At 37.3% G+C, this 20,460-nt stretch overlaps 1 long non-coding RNA gene across 1 annotated transcript; it reads left to right on the plus strand.

The window, feature by feature from the left end:
• Positions 1–17,234: 17,234 nt before the first annotated feature.
• On the plus strand, positions 17,235–20,020 carry LOC116557220. The gene is made up of 3 exons (XR_004271421.1): positions 17,235–17,353; positions 18,148–18,198; positions 19,863–20,020. It is a non-coding gene; the product is annotated as an uncharacterized LOC116557220 (long non-coding RNA).
• Positions 20,021–20,460: the final 440 nt, after the last annotated feature.

The raw sequence follows: 20,460 nt of genomic DNA on the forward strand, positions 1-20,460 counted from the left end.
TTCCTCATTACTTGTGTGAGAGAGAGATTACATGTTATTCTATGTTCTTTTATTTTTTTTCTCCATAAGATACTAATCAATCACAAGTTCTCAGTTGAAGAATATGAAGATCAGAAAAGGATGCCTTCCTTGCTGGGATTTACTCATTTATTCAAGAGATATTTATTGAGCAGGCACCAGACCAGACCCTCCTGGCCCTTGCTGGCAGGTGTGGAAAGCACGCATAGGCAGATAGTTCAAAGTATGCACAGGAACCGCCCCTTCATTGATAAGTGCCATTGTAACTCAGCTCAGGCCAGGCTGCTCTCAACTTGCAAAGAATATACCAGAGGCAATGTGTGGTGAAGGAATACCAGCTTTATTATTCAAATACCAGCAGTGGAGGACAATGGCCAAACTCAAGTCTCAAAGAAACATCTCAACTCTTTCAGCTGAGTGAGGGAGTTTAAGAAGAGAGACTTGGTGTGGGAGACACACAGGGATGCTGCAGAATGCTGGGTCCGCGTGTCTTGTTCCAATGGCTACCTTGAGTAATGGCTCTTCCAGGGGTCCGGTTGGTATCACCTTGACCTGGGCCTGGTGGTGGTAGACTAATCATTCATGAGTGTGTGATGGGGAATCCTGTGTAGGAGTATCCTGCAGCTGGGTTTCTAGGCCTGGTTTGTTTCAAAATTAGCCCCTAGAATTTCCAAGCAAGCATGTAAGTAAATAAGTGAGCACAGTGTAAGGGAATGCCTGGTGGGAAAGGGAGGGAAATAAAGGGTTCTAAAGTATATTTCAAGACTGTAGTCTGGGATTAAGAAAGAACTTGGGAAAAAATTTCTAAGATGCATTTCAAGGCTGAGATACTGGGTTATACTGTAAAGGAAATAAGCAAGATTGAGAAAGAAAGTATGGCAGGGTGGATGCTCCTTCACGTGGGTGGCTCAGGAGAGCTGATCTATTGGATGATGTCTGAACAATGATCTAAACGGGGTGGCTATATCAGAAGGAGTGGGCTAGGACCATTGATAAAAGGTCTCTGTCAAAGTGGCCTGCGGTCAGATATAAACTGTGGACTCTGGTTCCTGACAGTGAATGACAAAGGTCAATTTATGGATGCTGTGAACCGCGACAATTTGAGAGAGGTCTCAGTTAATTTAGAAAGTTGATTTTGTCAAGGTTGAGGATGCATGTCCATGACACAGCTTCAGGAGGTCCTGACGACATGTTCCAAGGTGGTCACAGCACAGTTTGGTTTTATACATTTCAGGGAGACATGAGACATCAATCAATCAATATGTGTAAAATGAACATTGGTTTGGTCCGGAAAGGTGGAACTTTTCCAAGCAGGGAGGGGGATTCCGGGTCACAGGTAGGTAAGAGACAAGTTATTGCATTCTTTTGATTAGCCTTTCCAGAGGAGGAGATCATATATGTATTCATCTCAGTGAGCAGAGGAATGGCTGAATAGGAGTCAGGTTTGACCTAAGCAATTCTCAGCTTGACTTTTCCTTTTAGTTTACTGATTAGAGGTCCCAAGATATTTTCCTTTTACAATAGGATAGGCGGCAAATGATTGCTTCTATCTGATAATTAGGGTCCAATCACCTCCCCTCTCTATTTTTTGGAGGAAAAACATTATCAGCCTTTTTACCCGTGCTTTTCTTACCTCACTGGATTTGGCATTGGAGGCTGTCAAAGAACCGTGGACCTGCTAGGTGAACCGGGGACATGTGTTTCTTTGTTTTTGCTCTGCTCGGCTGCAGGAAACTCAGTGGTCAGTTGTATTCTGTCCTCCTCTCAAGAAACCTAATAGGATAATCTAGAGTTGAAAAAAACTGATGTTTTCTATAAAGTCTGTGATATTGATAGAACTAGACAGTCTGACCCGAGGCAGAACTAACATTCAGAAAATAAACGTGATTTGAGTTCTTATAAGAGGATTTCATCACCAGTTGGAATCTAGCTTGCTTGTTTGAGAATAGGGGTTGGACTGTTAAGATATCATTGTTGGCAGAAGTGTCTAAGATCTTCTTGTCAACCACATTCACTGCTATACTAATTTTTTGAAGTCAGATCTTTGTGACATGAGGAAGTGAAAATACAAATATTATACCTAATGGTCAGGGAAAACTCCATGTATTTCCACAGTCCAGTTGTGGTCATTGATTTATCAAAGTACTTGGAGAATTGTGAAAAGCATTTTGTATTGTTTTGTGGTTTTGATTTGATGTTTTAATGTTTTCAGCAGCATATCAATCCATCTAAATTTCATTTCTAAGGAAGACGAAAAAGAGAAGGATGTTTTAATTGTCCTTACAGAAAGTGATGATTAGAAGAGCCAGAATTTTCATGTCTAAGGCACTTTGTTGTTAGAAGAACTTGGTGTTAACATCAAGTTATTGTAGACACCAAAAAAAAAAAAAGCCAAAAAAACAAAAAACAATTACTTCATCTACTGAGTGACCCATTTGTCAATTTAATTATCCATCAACTCATACATTCAATTATCCATTCACCCACCCACCTATCCATCCATCTATCCACTCATGCATTCATCCACCTATGCATCTACCTGTGCATTCACCCACCTATACATCCATTGATCCATGCATCCACCGATGTGTCCAAGCCTCTGTGTGTTGAGATTCACGTGGGGTGGCTGGCAAACAGCAGAGCCTAATTTTAATAACAAAAAAAGGGGGAGATGTTGGAATCACTTCAGGTGGCTGGCAAAATATTAAGGAAATATTAAGGAAAGTTATAGATTATAGTCTCAAACCTTTTGGGAGGCCAAAATGTTTTATTGAGACAGGCCAAAGGCGGCCATCCATTAAGTTAGGGAGAAGATGGAGATGATAAAAGTTTTTCCCAGGGTAACTCTGTTTACTCACATAAACTTTGTGCTGTATGGTCTTCTCAGAAGGAGATCAAAAGGGGCACCACCTGTGACCTCGATCACATCGGGGTCACCCCATGAGACATTTATCACCACCTGTGGAGGTCTGGCCTGCAGACCCTGACTCAATGATGGATGAATAAATGCACTCTCACACCTGGTTCAGTGATTCAAGCAGGCTGGACTGCTTTTTGAATTTTATCCACACCCTCACCAACATCTGCTCTTTTTATAGGTTCTGGATATTAGACTTGGTCAAATGCATAGTTTGTGAAAAATTTCTCCGATTCTGTAGGTTGTCTGTTTTCTCCCTTGTTTCTCTCTGTAGAAGCTTTTTTAGTTTAATTAGGTATCACTTAACAATTTTTTTTCTGTTGCAATTGCTTTTGAGGACTTCAGCCATAAATTGTTTGTCAAGGTCAATATTGAGATGGATATTTCCTAGGTTTTCTTCTAAGGTTTTTACATTTTAACATCTTAAGTTTAAGTTTTAATTTATCTTGAGTTAATTTTTGTATATGCTAATAAGAGTCCAGTTTCATTCTTCTACATATGGCTACTCAGCTATCCGAGTACCATTTACTGAATAGGGAGTCTTTTCCCCATTGCTTATTTTTATCAAGTCAAAGATTAGATGGTTGTAGGCATCCAGCTTTATTTCTGAGTTCTTTATTCTGGTTCATTGGTCTGTCTGTCTGTTTTTGTACTAGTGTCATGCTGCTTTGATTATTGTAGCCTTATGTTATAGTTTGAAGTCAGATAATGTGGTACTTCTGGCTTTGTTCTTTTTACTTAGGATTGTTCTGACTATTTGGGCTCTTTTATGGTTCCATTTGAATATTAGCACTTTTATTCTAATTCTTTGTAAAAACAACATTGATAGTTTGATAGGAATGGTGCTGAATATGTAAATTATTAAAATAATATTTTAATTTAATTAAAATAATATTTTATTAAAATAATATTTTAATAATATTGATTCTTCCAATCCATGAGCATGGAATATTTTTTCATTTATTTGTGTCATCTCTTGATTTCTTTCAGCAGTGTTCTGTAGTTCTTCTGACATAGATCTTTCACTTCCTTGGTTTTCTATATTCCTATGTATCTTATTATTTTTTCTAGGTATTGTAATGAGGATTACATTCTTGATTTGTCTCTCATTTTAAGCATTATTGACATATCGAAATGCTACTGATTTTTGTACATTGATTTTGTTATCTATTAGTTCTACGAGTCTTTTGGTGAAGTCTTCAGGGTTTTCAAGGTGCAGAATCATATCATCAGTGAAGAGAAAGAGTTTAATTTCTTTTCATATGTGATGGCCTTTTCTTTCTCTTGCCGGATTGCTGTGGCTACGATTTCTAGTACTATGCTGAATAGGAGTGGTGAGAGTGGGTATCCTTGTCTTGTTCCAGTTCTCAATAGGAATGGTTCCCTCTGTTGTCCAGTAGGATGTTGGCTTTGGATTTTTCATTAGTGACACTTAATTGTTTTGAAATATGTTTCTTTGATACCTAGTTTGTTTAGGATTTTTAGCATGAAAGGATGTTGGATCTTATCAGAATTGTTTTCTGCATCTGTTGAAATGATCATGTGGTTTATATCTTTAATTCTGTTTATGTAGTGATTAACATTTATTGATATGTATATGAACCAACCTTGCATCCCAGGAATAAGCTTTCTTAATCATGATGAATTAACTTTTTGATATGCAACTGGATTTTGTTTGTTAGTATTTTGCTGAGAATTTTTGTGTCTGTGTTCATCAAGAACAATGGACTAAAGTTTTCTTTTTGCTTTTTTTTTTTTTTTTTTTTGGAGACAGAATTTCACTCTTGCTATCCAGGCTGGAGTGCAATGGCACAATCTCGGCTCACTACAATCCCACCTTCCGGGTTCAGACTCAGCCTCTGGAGTAGCTGGGATTATAATCATTGTGTCTCTCCCAGATTTTGGTATCAGACTGATGCTGGCTTCAAAGAATGAATGAGGGAGGAGTCACTCTTCCTCATTTTTTGGGAATAGTTTCAATAGCATTGCTGTCAGTTCTTTGAATGTCTGGTGGAATTTGGCTGTGAATCCATCTTTTCCAGGGCTTTTTTGGTTGGTTGGTTTTTGCTACTGATTCAGTTTTGGAACTTGTTATTGGCCTGCTTAGGCTTTCACTTTTTTCATGCTTCAATCTTGGGAGATTATATGTTTCTAGAAACATACAATTCCTCTAGATTTCTAATTTCTGTACATAAAAGTGTTTGTAGTAGTCACTGAGGATCTTTTGTATTCCTGTGGGGTCAGTTGTAATGTCACCTTTGTCATTTCTAATTGTGTTTATTTGTATTTTCTCTTTTTCTTTATAAAGCTGGTAGGCTATCACTCTTTTTTATTCTTTCAGTAAATCAACTTTTGGTTTCATTGATCTTTCATATGAATTTTTACCTATCAACTTAATTCAGCTGTTCTCTTATTGTAGTTATTTATTTTCCTCTGTTAGCTTTGTGGTTGTTGCTGTTGTTTGTTTTTCTAGTTCCTCTGGGTACAATGTTAGAATTAGTTTTTTATTGTGTATGTGCCACATTTTCTTTCTGTAATCTGTCATTTATAAGCATTTAGGTTGATCATGAATCTAATCTCTGTGTTCATTTGTCTTGATGGAATTTGAAATAGATTTCAGCAGTGGTGTTAAAACGCCGATAGTTGTATACCCCACAGAGAGAGAAACGACAGGGTGGCTTATTATTTTAGCATGGGGACACTGTATACACTAGATAACTATGGTCAGGTTAGACAAGCCCCGCCCCCAAATAAAAGATTTGAGATCTTTTTAACTACTCGATACAGGCATTTAGCACTATAAACTTCCCTTGTAACTCTTCTTTAGTTGCATCTCAAAGATTTTGACATGTTTATTTTCTATTTTCATTAATTTCATAAAAGTTTTTGACTTCTACCTTAATTTCATTGTTCACCAAGTCATTCAGGAACACATTGTTTAATTTCCATGTAATTATGTGGTTTTAAAAGATCTCTGTGGTATTAATTTCTATGTTTATTGCACTATGATCCAAGAGGGTGCTTGCTATAGTTATACTTTAAAAAATGTTATTGAGAATTGCTTTATGGCTGAGCATGTGGTTGATCTCAGAATATGTTCTGTGTGAAGATGAGAAGAATGTCTATTTCATATACATTAGATGGAGTATTCTGTAGATGTCTCTTAGGTCCCATTGATCTAGTGCTGCGTTTACTCCAGAATTTCTTAGTTTTCTGTCTCAGTCATCTGTCTAATGCTGTCAGTGGGGTGTTGAAGTATCCTACTTTTGTTGTGTGACTGTCTATCTCTTTTTGTAGGTCAATAAGAGTTTGTTTTATGAATCTGGGTGCTCCGATATTGGATATGTATATATTAAATATATATCCATATATGGCAGTTATGTCTTTGCAGAAGGGTTTTTAAATGACTATGAAGGTGATTGCTTGGGGAAGAAAAGATGGAGGGTACTTGGGGATTTGCAGAATTATTCTTAACATGCTATGTGACTGACTAAGCCTGGTGACCTCTCTGAATCTCAAGGACCTCATCTAGTAAAGGACAATATCATTTTTCCTGCCTACCTCCCACGGTTGTCGTGGGACCCATAGATGTGAAGGTGGTTTGAAAGGTGTGATGTGTTATAGAAGAAAAGGAGGATTTTTATAATAAGCAGGAGACGATTGGCAGTGTAAATAGGTTAGGAAATGGATCACAGCAGTTTGCGCATGCCAGCATGTTGGTTTAGACCCACAGCAAGCTGAATGAGGTATTCTTGTCTGTACATGAAACTGGGTTTCTAAAGGAAGATTTCATTTTAAATTAGGCAGTGATTGAATTAATGCCAGTGCTCATTAAATGTTTTCTTGTACCTAGCGGCAACTTCAATAAGAGGCTGACAAAATTGGTCTCCATGGTATTTGGAGACATTGGAAAAAATATGGAGCCCATCAGAAGCTGAATCTCAGCCTTAGCACTCTGGCTGGGATTATCCCAGAGGTTGATTGGCCTTAGGTCTGAATTCCATGCTCTACTTCAGGAACTGGTCAGTGGTGGGAAGCCCCTGAGACTGAAGGGAGTCAGAGCATATTTGAGGACAGGACTTGTATAAACTGACCACAGTCATCTAGGTGTAGTAGACAGTGGCCCCATCCTGAAATAATAAGCTAGCCTGTCATTTTTCTCTGTGTACGGTATATGACTATCAGCATTTTCAGCACCTCTGTTGAAATCTATTTCCAAATTTCATCAGGACAAATGAATATAGAAAGTAGATTCATGATCAACCTAAATGCTCATAAATGACAGATTAGAGAAAGAAAATGTGTACGTATATACCATGGAATACTATACAATCATCAAAAAGAATGAAATCATGTCTTTTGGGGGAAAATGGATGGAGATGGAAGCCATTATCCTCAGCAAACTAATGCAGGAACAGAAAAGCAAACACTACATGTTCTCACTTCTAAGTGGAAGCAAAATAATGAGGACTCATAAACATAAAGGGAACAACAGATATTGGGCTCTACTTGAGGGTGGAGGATAAGAGGAGGCAGAGAAGAAAAAAAGATAACTATTGGGTACTGGGCTTAATACCTGGGTGATGAAATAATCTGTACAACAAAGCCCCACTCCAGGAGTTCACCTATGTAAAAAACCTTCACATGTACTCCTAAACCTAAAATAAAAGTTAGAATCAGATCAAATAAAAAAAATTTTAAAGAGAGTAGATTCACTAAGGGTGTCAGAGATTCCAGAGCATCACACAGCTTAAATTCCCTGATAATGTGACTTCATCTCATTTCTTCAGATACCTTTTACTAACCTTTTCAGCTCCTTAAATTGAAATATCAAGGGAGGGGATGTAATCACTTTTTCTTGCTCTCTGATAGCAGTATAAGTTTAACTCAAATATTTAAAACTGCCTTTCTTCTCCTCCCCTTTTATTTGAAATTTAGTGTTTATGTCTATGAGCCTCAAATCTCACATCTTAAAAGCAGCTAAATCGCTAAGCATTATTTGCTAATCTGCTCTCATCTAACCATATATAAATATTCTTATTTTCCTTCTCCCCAGGAGCTGGCAGAGTTAATATTCCTATAATTAAATACTGTTTAGTAATTGTCTCTCTATCTCTATATATAGTACTATTAGAACATTGTAAAGTTGGTCTGCCAAACTAGAATTTTTTTTTGACCACTGAATCCCAGGGGTGGAATATATTAGAGATCTGTGTATAACTGGCAGCAGTTGAGGGAACAGAAGTACTATGTGGGAAGAGATAAGCTGACAATTCTTTGCTCTCATAGGTATAGACAAGCATCAGCACCTGGGATAGATCCTTTGAAAGCAAAATTGAAACTTTAAGATGCACTGAAAAAGGGTACCAAATTTCAGTAAGACAAGAGGAACACGTTTTTGAGATCTGTTGCACAGCATGGTGACTAGAGTTAATAAGAATGTATGTTTCAAAACTGCTAAGAGTGAACATTTCAAATTTTCTCATCACAAAAATGATATGAGGTATTGGATATATTAATCAGTTTAATTATTCCACAAGGTATACATATATCAAAACATTACGTTTTACCCCATAAATATGTGCAGTTTTTATTTGTCAAATAAAAGTGTTAAAAAAATGTCCTGTGTGTGGGGGTCATAGAATACTATGATTTCAAAGTACAAATAAGGAGTCTCAGATGATGAAATACTGTTTTACAATGTAATAGTTTTTTTGTAAAAAAAAAAAAAAAAAAGGAAAAACAAACTATTTGTCTAAATTAGTAAGGTACTTGTTATAAGAAAGATTGATGTTTTCCCTTAATAATGTTGAGAGCTATAGAATTCACTTTTGGTTTTTCTAGCAATATAACAGTCAGGGACTTTTTACATCTTGTCTTCTTTACGTAGCCATGCAAAAGAGTCCGCTTGTGTGATTGAAGGCATAGATCACAAAACGATAGAGATGAATGTCTTATAATAAGGAAGAAATACCTTTGGAGATACCAGTTTTATATATATATATAATCCTGAAATGCTATTCATAAGTGTTGAACTGCACATCAGAATTGTTTTTATTATAATAATGTAGTGAATTACCTAATTCATAATTTAAGCTGAATTAATGAACTTATATCACCTGACTTATTTGCCTGAAGAAAGACATGGTGAAAAAAGTGTAAAATAAAGTAACAATAAGCTAAAAATTAAAATCCTGTTATAAGCTTGAATTCACATTTTATAATTGAAGGATTAGAAAGATAGATATTCACAAGCCCTGCTGTAGCATCACTGTGTGTTCTTGGGGGATTTGTGTGGAGAACATTGCTAGTAATAGACAAGCACGTTGTACAGAATTCTCTTTGTTGCTACCTTTTGCCTGCCTTCTCTGACACATAGTAATTACAAAGGCTTTAAGGGGAAAAGAGAAGCATTATTATTTTCTCTTTCCTGTCAGATTTTCCCATAAGGACATAAAGCCTTTATTTTGTTATATGTGCATTTATATGGAAGTTTTGAAACTAGCCAATCTGAGTGCTAGTTTGGGGGTGTGGGATAGAATTTTGGAGGTCCAGGTTCAAGGACCCTGAGACGCATTCAGGACCTGTCTTTCCAAACTCGTGTCTTCATCCTCCTCCATCCCCTAAACTCACTTGACAGTTAAGCAAGACCACCCTGTTCAGCCTATGAGAGTTTCCCAATAGTTTAGCATGTATTAATTAATCCATGTACCCTCTGTTTCACGCATTGTAGGAGGGTTCCACACACAAAATAAACTTAGATTCCTTCTTGCACACAAGGAGATCTCAGTATAGCATACAGACCGATGTCCCTTATACTGCACTTACATTGCAAATCAGATGAGAACATCACTAAGGAAGCTACTCGCCTGCCTAGGGCAGAGGGTGTGTTTTTGTTTTGAAGATAGAATCTCACACTCTCGCCCATCCTAAAGTGCAGTCACAACTCACTGCAGCCTCAAACTCTGGGGCTCAGGTGACTTCCTTCACCTCAGCCTCTTGAGTAGCTGGGACTACAGGCACAAGCCATCACGTCTGGATAATTTTTTGCATTGCATTTAGTGATGGATTTTTACCATGTTGCCCAGGCTGGTCTCAAACTCTTGGGCTCAAGTGATCCATCTGCCCTGGCCTCCCAAAGTCCTGGGATTACAGGCATGAGCCATCACACTCAGCCTGGGAGTCAGGTTTTAAATAAGAAGTAGAAATTTGCCAGGAACAAATACGGGTAAAAGTAAGAAATCCTGTATGTGGAGCAGTTGCCATGTGCCAGCCCCTGTCAACCTTCATTTCATTATTTGATTCTATGGATGTGACCATTTTAGATATCTCATATAAGTGGACTTATGCAGTATTTGTTCTTCCATTACTGACTTATTTTGCTTACTATAATGTTCTCCAGTTCATCTGTGCTGTTGTAAATGTCAGAATTTCCTTTCTTCTTAAAAATTAAATCCTATTCCATTGTATGAATGTAGCACATTTTCTTTATTCATTCATCAGTTGGCGGACACTTAGGTTGTTTCTGCATCTTGACTATTGTTAATAGTGCTGCAGTGAACATCAAACATGGAGATGCTAATATCTTTTTGAGATCCCAAGTTTTATCCTTTGGATAAACACACAGAAGCAGGATTGCTGGACCACATGGTAGTTCTATTTTTAAGGTTTTGAGGAACTTGGGCATTGTTTTCCGTAGAGGCTGCCCTATTTTGCATTCCCACCAATTGTGTGCAAAAGTTGCAATTTCTCCACATCCTCACCAACTCATGCCACCACCACACACACACATGCACACGCACACATATCTATCTAATTTATCGAATCTATCTATCTATCTACTATCTATCTATCTATCTATTCATATTTATTTGCATATATATTAGCCATCCTAACAGGTATGAGATGATTCCTCATCGTAGTTTCGATTTACATTTCTCCAATAATTAGGGACATCGGTCATCTTTTTATACACCTGTTGGCTATGTGTATGCCTTATTTGAAGAAATGTCTGTTCAAGTCCTAGGCCCATTTAAAAAATTAGATCATTAGTTAGTTTATTTTATTTAGTTGAGTTAGTTTGTTTTTGCTATTTATAATTATCTCAAGCTTCTAAGCGAGTAGCCAAGGATCTCACTGCTCATTTTAGTCACTAGCACCTGCCAATTCACAGTAACCACACAGGAGGGTTAATTCATATTTCAAACTCTTATTCAGCTTGGATTTTAATAGTTTTATACTTTTTCTCCAGAGTATTCATCTCAGTAGAGCTAGCTAATCAGGTTTAGGTTTTAATTAAACAGCTGTCATTTGCTTGCCAGCTCTGTGGCAACTTGATGTTATATTAAATTTTAATTCAGCCTAGGCTGGATAAAAAGTATATTTTAAACAACAAAGAACCGCTGTTAGCAGGTTACAGTTGTAATTAAGCAGAGGCTGACTGACGTACCGATAGATTCACACACAGGGGAATGATTAGGGATAAACACATAAAATCATTATTCAGTCTTACAGCCTCGTTGTGGGAATAAGCAGGACACAGCTGAGTTGATAGAAGCTTAGGGCAGAAGAGGACAAAATATTTTAACCACTATACCTTCAGTGTTTTTCTCTGCTTCTTTTGTCTAATCCCTGCTCTTCTTCTGAAAATCAATTTATGTATACATCAGGTTGCTTGAAGTGGCCCCGCATCTCACGCATGTTCTCTTCATTCTCCTCCTTCACCTCCTCCTCCTTCTGTCTTCCTCCTACTCCTCCTCCTTATGTCCTCTTCTTTCTCCTTTTACTCCTCCCCCTTCTGTCTTCCTCCTCCTTCTCCCCCTTCTGTCCCCCTCCTCCTCCTCCTTTTTCTCCTCTCCCTTCTGTCCTCCTCCTCCTCCTTCTGTCTTCCTATTTTCCTCCTCTTCTCCTTTTCCTCTCTCCTCCTATTTCATTTTATCCTCCTCCTTCTACTCTTTGTCATTGCCATCATCTTTAAATTTTCTCTTCTGTTTTTGTTTCATTTTAAATTGTTTCTATTGATGTGTCTTTAAGTTTACTACAAATTGTATACATTTGTATAAAATTGATACAAAATTATGTAAGTGTATCATAAATTATATAATGCTTTCTGTAGTATCAAATCTGTTGTTAATCCTAGATACTTTTATCTCATTTATTATGGTTTTTACCTCTAGAATCTTGATGTCTTTTTGTTTCTCTTCCATGTTTCCACTTAATTTTTAAAACATTTAAAATAAAATTATAATAACTATTTTAATGTCCTTCTATGCCATTTCCTTCATCTGTGTAATTTCTGGGTTGACTTTTAAAATTTTTTCTAAATTTTAACTTTTATTTTAGATGCAGAGGGTTCATAAAGAATTGTTCCATGGGAAAATTGTGTGATGCTGAGATTTGGATATGGGCCCCAACACCCAGATAGTGAGCACAGTATCTGATAGACAGTTTCTCTAGCCCATCCCACTTCCACCCTCTAGTAGTTCACAGCACCTATTTTTCCCATATTTTATGTCCATATGTGCTTTTTATGTCCACTTCTCAGTGAGAAAAGGCACGACTTGGTTTTCTGTTTCTACCTTAATTTGTTTAGGATTATGGCCCCAGCTACACCTATGTTGCTGCAAAGGACATGATTTTATTCTTGATCATTCATGACCTTGACATACGGCCACCTCCACCTCTCTGATTCAAGTGATCCTCCCACCTCAGCCCCCACCCCAAAGTAGCTGGGACAGCAAGTGCACACCACTATGACTGGCTCGTTTTGTATTTTTTTTTTAATAGATTCAGGGTTTCACTATGTTGCCCAGGCTGGTCTCAAGTGCCTAACATCAAGCAATCCACCCACTGTGGCCTCCCAAAGTGCTGGGACTAGAGGCGTGAGCCACTGTGCCTGGTCAATTTCATTCTTTTTTATTGCTGCTAGTATGCCATGGTGTACATGTTCCATATTTTCTTTATCCAACCTACCATTGTTGGGCATCTGGGTTAATTCTATTTCTTTGCTCTTGTGAGTAGTATAGGGATGAATATACAGGTGCATGTGTGTTTTGGTAGAATGATTTATTTTCTTGTGGGTATATACAAGGTAATGGGATTGCTGGGTTGAATGGTAACTCTGTCTTAAGTTCCTTGTGAAATCTCCAGACTGCTTTCCACAGTGGCTGAACTAATTTGCATTCCCACCAATAGTGTGTAAGCATTCCCTTTTCTCTTCAGCCTCATCAACATAGGTTGGCTTTTGGCTTTTTAATAACAGGTATTCTGACGGTGTGAGATGACATCTCATAGTGGCTTTGATTTGCATTTCTCTGATGATTAGTGATGACAAGTGTTTTTTAATGTTTGTTGGCCACTTGAATGTCTTCCTTTTAGACATCTCTGTTCATGTCCTTTGCTCATTTTTAATTGAATCATTTATTTTTTAATTGTTGCTTTAAGTTCCTTATAAATGCTGAATATTAGAACTTTGTTGGATGAATGGCTTGCAAATATCAGCTCCCATCATGTAGATTGTCTGTTTGCTCTGTTGATAGTTGCTGTTGCTGTGCAGAGGCCCAATAGTTTAATTAGATCTCACTCATCTATTTTTGTTTTTGTTGCAGTGTCTTTGGTGACTTAGCCAAAAATTCTTTGCCAAGGCCAATGGTGAGAAGAGTATTTCCCAGTTTGTCCTCCAAGATTTTTACAATTTTATGTCTTACATTTACATCTTTAACCCATATTGTAAGATTTTCTGTATGGTAAGATGTAGGGCATCCAGCTTCAGTCTTCTGCATATGGCTATCAGCACCATTTATTATTCAGCAATAGGGAGTCCTGTCCCCATTGTTTGTTTTGGTCAGTTCTGTCAAAGATCAGATAATTGTAGACATACAACTTTATTTCTGAGTTTTGTATTCTTATCCATTGGTCCATGTGTCTGTTTTTATGCCAGTACCATACTGTTTTTATTACTGTGGCTTTATAATATAGTTTGAAGTCAAATAGTGTGACACTTTTGGCTTTGTTCTTTTTGCTTAGAATTGCTTTGGCTCTTTGCATTCTTTTTTGATTCCATATATATTTTAGAGTAGTTTCTTCTAATTCTGTAAAATATGGCATTGGTAGTTTAATAGAAATAGCATTTAATCCATAAATTGTTTGGGCATTATGGCTGCTTAAATGATATTTATTCTTCCAATCTATGGACATGGAATCGTTTTTCATTTATTTGTAATGGCTCTGATTTCTTTCAGCAGTGTTTTGTAGTTCTCCTTGTAGAGATCATTTATCTCCTTGACTAGGTGTATGCCCAGGGCTTTCATGTTTTGTAATTGTAAGTTGCATTAGGTTCTTGATTATGCTCTCAGCCTAAATCTTGTTACTGTATAGAAGTGCTACTGATTTTTGTACATCGACTTTGTATCCTGAAGCTTTACTAAAGTTACTTATAAATTATAGGAACCTTTTGGCAGACTCTTTAGTATTTTCTAGGTATATAATTATATTGTCAGTAAAGAGAGATAGTTTTATAGTTGCCTTTTATCACTTATTCTTGTCCAATTGCCCTAGCGAGGATTTCCAGTACTATGTTGAATAGAAGTGGTAAGAATGGGCATTCTTGTCTTATTCTAGTTCTTAGTGGGAATGGTTCTAGGCTTTGTCCATTCAGTATGATGAATGGTCTGGGTTTGTCATAGATGGACCTATTAGTTTGAGGTATGTTCCTTTGATGCCTAGTCTGTTGGGAGATTTTATCATAAAGAGATGTTTGATCTTATTGAAAGTTTTTTATGTGTCCATTGAGATGATTATATGGTTTTTGCCTTTTATTCTGCTTATGTAGTGAATGGCATTTATTGATTTGTGTATGTTGAAACAGCCTTGCATCCCAGGAAGAAAGTCTACTTGATTGTGATATATTAACATTTCGATGTGCTGCAGGATTTGGTCTGCTAGTATTTTGGTGAGGATTTGTGTGTCTATGTTCATGAGGAATTTTTTAATATTGATTTGAAGTTTTCTTTTTTACTGTGTGTTTGTTAGATTTTAGTATCAGGGTGATGCTGATTTCATAAAATGAGTCATTGTGGAGACTCTCCTCTTTGATTTTCTGCAATACTTTCAGTAGGATGGGTATAAGTTCTTCTTACATTTAGTAGAATTCAGCTGTGAATACATATGGTTCAGTGCTTTTTTGGTTTGTAGGTTATCTATTACTGAATCAACTTTGCAAGTTGACATTGGTGTATTTAAGATTCAATCTCTTCTTGATTCAGTTTTGGAAGATTGTGTGCTTCCAGGAATTTATCCATTTTCCCTAGATTTTCTTATTTGTGTGCACAGTTATTCATAGTAGTCTCTAAAAATCTTTTTTTATTTCTGTAAAATCAGTTGTAACATTGCCTTTGTTGTTTCTTATTGTGCTTATTTGAATCTTTTCTTTCTTTTTATTTGTTAATCTAGCTATCAATCTTATTTATTTTTTCAAATAACCAACTCTTAGTTTTATTCATCTTTTGTATGGATTTTTGCATCTCAATTTCATTAGATTCTCTAATTTTAGGAATTTCTTTTATTTGGATAGCTCTGGTGTTGGTTTGTTCTTTTTTTTATAGTTCCTTTAGGTGCAGAGTTAGAGTGCTAATTTGATAACTTTCTAACTTCTTAATGAAGGCATTTAGGGCTATGAAGTTTCTTCTGAACACTGCTTTGGCTGCATCCCAGAGATTTTGGTAAGTTGTGTCCTTATTTTTGATAATTTCAAATAACATTTTTCCTGTCTTAATTTAAATCTCCATTCAGGAATTATTCATGAGTAAGTTATTTTGTTTTCATGTAGTTGTGTGGTTTTGAGAGCTCTTCTTGGTATTTTCTATTTTTATTGCAGTGTTATTCAAGTGTGTGCTTGATATACTTTCAATTTTTAAATTTATTGAGGCTTGCTTTAAGACTGATCATGTAGTTTATGTCAAACTATGCTCTCTTCTTCAGATGAGAAGAATATATATTATATTGTTGTTGGGTGGAGTGTTCTGTACATGTCTATTAGGTCCAATTGTTCAAGTGTCAAGTTTAAGTCCAGTGTTTTTGTTTCTTGTTAGTTTTTTGCCTCAGTGATCTGTCTAACACCGTCAATGGTGTGTTATAGATTTCCACTATTCTTGTGTGGTTGTCTAAGTTATTCGTAGGCCAAGAAGTTGTTTTATGAATCTTGGTGCTCTAATGGTGGCAATCGTGAGTATACACACACACACACACACACACACACACACACACACACACACATATATATATATACGTGTATGTATATATATATGTATATATATACACATATATAAAAATATATATATTCAGGATAGTTAAGGCTTCTTGTTGGATTATAGTCTTTATGTAATTCCTTTCATTATCCTTCCTAATTTTTACTGGCTTAAAATCTGTTTTATCTACTATAACAATAGTAACTTCTGTTCTTTTCTGTTTTCTGTTTTCATAATACATCTTATAGCACCATTTTACTTTGAGCCTGTTGGTGCCACTATATGTGAGATAGGTCTCTTGAAGATGGTTGGGTCTTGTCTCTTTGTCCTGCCTGATGTTCTATGTCTTTTAAGTGGAAATGTTTAGCCCTTTTACATTGAAGTTTAGCATTGGTATTGATATGTGTAATTTTAATCCTATCGTGTTGTTGGTTGGTTTTTATATAGGCTTGATCATATAGTTGCTTTATGGTGCCTGTGGGCCATGTGCTTAAGCACACTTTTGTGGTAGCTGGTGTCATTCTTTCAAATCCATGTTCAGCACTCCATTAAAGACTTCTTGTAAGGTTGGTCTAGTTGAAATGTGTTCCCTCAGCATTTACCTGTCAGAGGAGGATTTTATTTCTCCTTCACTTATAAAACTTAGTTTCTTTGTGTATCCTTGCATTTGCAACTGTGTTCTGAGGTGCAAAGGGGAGAGAGGTGACCCTCCCACTGTATCTCTTATGGGTCTTGGAGGAGCTGCCTCTGATAACTGGAACTGTGCCCACAATTTTGTTGTTGTTCTCAGGTTTTTCAGGCCATGGGGCTTCCTTGGGGAGAGGTCTGGTAGGAAAACAGGCCACATCTTTGCCACACCAGCCCTGTGCAGGGAGGCATGGGCTTAGGTCCCAAACCAGCCCACAAACTTGTGTGACTCAGACCTCTCAGTCACGCAGGTTTCTGAGAATGTGGGCTCCTCCCTCATTCAGGTCCCAGCTCAGCACTCTTGAGTGGCAGGCTGCAGCCATGGGGTAATAGGATTTGCTCACAATTCCCTCCTTCAGATGTTTTGGGTTGGTTTCCAGGTGCAGTTGGAGATATGAAGGGCTCAAGGCTACTGGAATGCACTCAGATGGAGCAAATTTATCCAGGCTGGACAGTGGAGGCTGTACCATGTACATGCCCCTACAGGGTAGGTAACCAGGCAGGGTCCCTGGGAGGGGCTGGTGGGCAGGCAGATCTGAAGGACAGGTATACTCCAGCCCTACAGAGAAATGAATCCTTCTTTCTCTCTGGTGGTTAGTTGGTGCCTGGGCCTCTCAGAGGGAGACAGGCAGCCCTTGGGGATGGGTGCTTATAGCTGGGCTTCACCAGAGCTCACTCACACTGTAAGGTCCCTGGTTGTGTGCTTGCTGCAGCTCCAACTCCATCTAACCTCTGAGCAGATGTCCCTGCCAGCTCATGCATTTGTGGGAGTGTGGAACACCTTACAGCAGCTGGGATCCCAGAGGTCTGTGCTAAGAGTGAGTAGCTACCCAGTCCCTTCATTAACCCCTTCTCCAGGTGCTGTTTGAGGTCAGGAACTAGCCATAGCATTCAGGCATCCCACATAGGGTCCCCAGCTATATTTAGTCTCGGTGACTGAGTCTTTTCTCCATTCACATGTGGCATTTTCTCCCTGAAAGACCTGTGCAAATTATGTTTTGCACATGGTCTCTCTCTGTGGGGGCAGCACTCCCCAGTTGCATCTAGCTGACAATCTTGGAAAAAGTCTGGGTTGATTTCTATTGTGTTTTTTCTCCTCTTTATGGATACTATTTTTCTTTCTTTTTTTAAACATATCTGGTAATTTTTGATTGAATGTAAGACATTGTTATTTTACCTTGTTTAGTGCTGGATATTTTTGCATTGTTATAAATATTTTTACAATCTGTTTTGCAATAAAGTTATTTAACGATTTTTGAAATCGTTTTTCTAATTTGGCAGGTAAAACTGGAGCAGCTTTTACTCTAAGGCTAATTATTTCCCACCACTAAGGTTAGAATCTTCTGAGCATTCTACCAAATGAACCATAAGCTCAAATCTTAGTTTGTGATAATTAAGGCAGTTTCTCTCTTTTGGTTAAAAACTTACATTGAAAAAAAATCTAATATTTGTATTTCTTTTCTGTTTCCTAATGCTTAGCTTGATGCTTTTGAATAGAATCTTTAGTCAAGATGCTATTAGTTGCAAATGTTAGAAAGTTCAACTCACAATGACTTAAACAAATTGGTTCACATATCACAGTGGTAACAGGCATCAGATTCAGTGTGATCCAGCATCTCAGGTATTGATTCACAAGAATGTGACTCTTTCTACCTCTTTACCCTGTGTCTCTTGATTTGGAATTTGCTCCCAGAAATCCCTTTATCTTCCAGCATCTCCCAATCTGCATGCTTATAGTTTAGAAAGCTCAGGGGAGGACCAGGAACAGTGGCTCACACCTATAATTCCAGCATTTTGAGGGGCTGAGGCAAGCAGATCACCCGAAGTCAGGAGTTTGAGACCAGCCTGACCAACAGGGAGAAACTGTGTCTCTACTAAAAATACAAAATACAAAGTTAGCCAGGTGTCACTACAGTAGCCTGCCTGTAATCCCAGCTACTCAGAAGGCTGAGACAGGAGAATCACTTGAACCCAGGAGACGGAGGTTGTGGTGAGCTGAGATCTCACCACTGCACTCTAGCCTGGGCAACAAGAGAGAAGCTGTCTCAAAAAAAGAAAAAAAGAAGAAAGCCCAGGGTAAAGACAAATTATATATTTATTTGTCTTCAAAATAGTTCCAGGCAATGTTTTGGGATTAAATCTCACTAATATGTCTTGGGTTGCCTGATCAAACTTGAAGGAATCATTGTGGATATATGAAATATTCTGATATTTTCGTTTATCAGGCTTGCATCACATGCCCAATTTAAAACCTGGGTAGGTAAAATGGACACAGTCTCATTTTGGATACATGTGTTGAAAATAGAAAAAGAATAATATCTGAGCAAAACCACAGCGATGTTATTAAAAGATACGGAGAGTGAGAATGCATAGACAAAGGCAATCACTATTGCTACGTATTGATTCAAGCCAATTACTGTGAGACCATCAGAACCTCCTCAGTTAATTATACACAGTATTTTTGTTTCTACATTTATACATTTGTGAAACATTCGGTACATTCCCCAGATCCCATCCTCCACTAATATTCACATATGTGTATACAGTCTCCCTGGGAAGCTGGACTATTAATGGTAAAGACCTGTCTTGCATTTTGTTTAGATTTGTCCTCTACATGCTGAGAATGGCTCTGGGCAAAGAATATATATATTCACAGAAGATTTATTGTATAAAGGAATTAATGAATATGATTCTTATGCATATACTAAATGTCAATGCCTTTCCTTTTTCAGCTTGATTGCCATTGTTTTCAAATGTTGACTCTAAAACTGTTATTTGCTTTTCATAAGGAGTTGTTGATTGCAAGTTCAAAATCAATGACAAACAAATTATCTTCAAATTTGAGAATGATAATGTCTACCTCATCAAGGTTGTAAGAATATCAAACAAGCAATCAGGTGTAAAATATTTAGATCAGCACCTAACACACAACACTTAGCATATTTTAGATAATATAAATATCTGTAAATCTGACACCTTCAATTTCATCTTTTTAGGATTTGAAATGGAATAATAAAGGCCTGATTTGCAAAGTGGTATGTAGAACCTACTTAGCAACAGGAATAAGGCTAGGACTACAAATGAGAAAAGCACTACAGTATCAATCTGTTTTGTAAATTCTGGTGAGAGCAGATTATTAAGTGTTTGACATACTGTCATTCCTGTCATTCATGAGTTCTGTTGCCCATTGTATCTGGCTGTTTTTCTTTCCCTTCAGAAACACGTAAAGATAGGCGCATCTGCAGAAATCCCTTCTTGAACCTATTTAATCATTCTTTAATTCATTTCTTGAGTTAACACTGTTGAGTGGCTATGATGATAATAGCTATCATCATTGAGTACTTAACTATGTACCAACACAATTAGAAGCACTTTACATAAATTAATTGTTTTAATCTCCACCGCAACCCTATATGACAAGTGCTATCATTATCCTCATTTTTAAGATGAGAGCATTGAAGCACCTCTTTGTTAAGTGCATTGCCCAAGGTTACACTGGAAATAGTGGCTCACATGGAAGCTGTCGATCTACAGTGAACAAGTCATCCCTACTCTCTTGTTGCCTCTAGGAGGGAAATTCACTCTCCCAGACTT

Source organism: Sapajus apella, unplaced genomic scaffold (assembly GCF_009761245.1).
Source record: "Sapajus apella isolate SASKATOON/1434 unplaced genomic scaffold, GSC_monkey_1.0 scaffold2, whole genome shotgun sequence".
Lineage (NCBI taxonomy): Eukaryota > Metazoa > Chordata > Mammalia > Primates > Cebidae > Sapajus > Sapajus apella.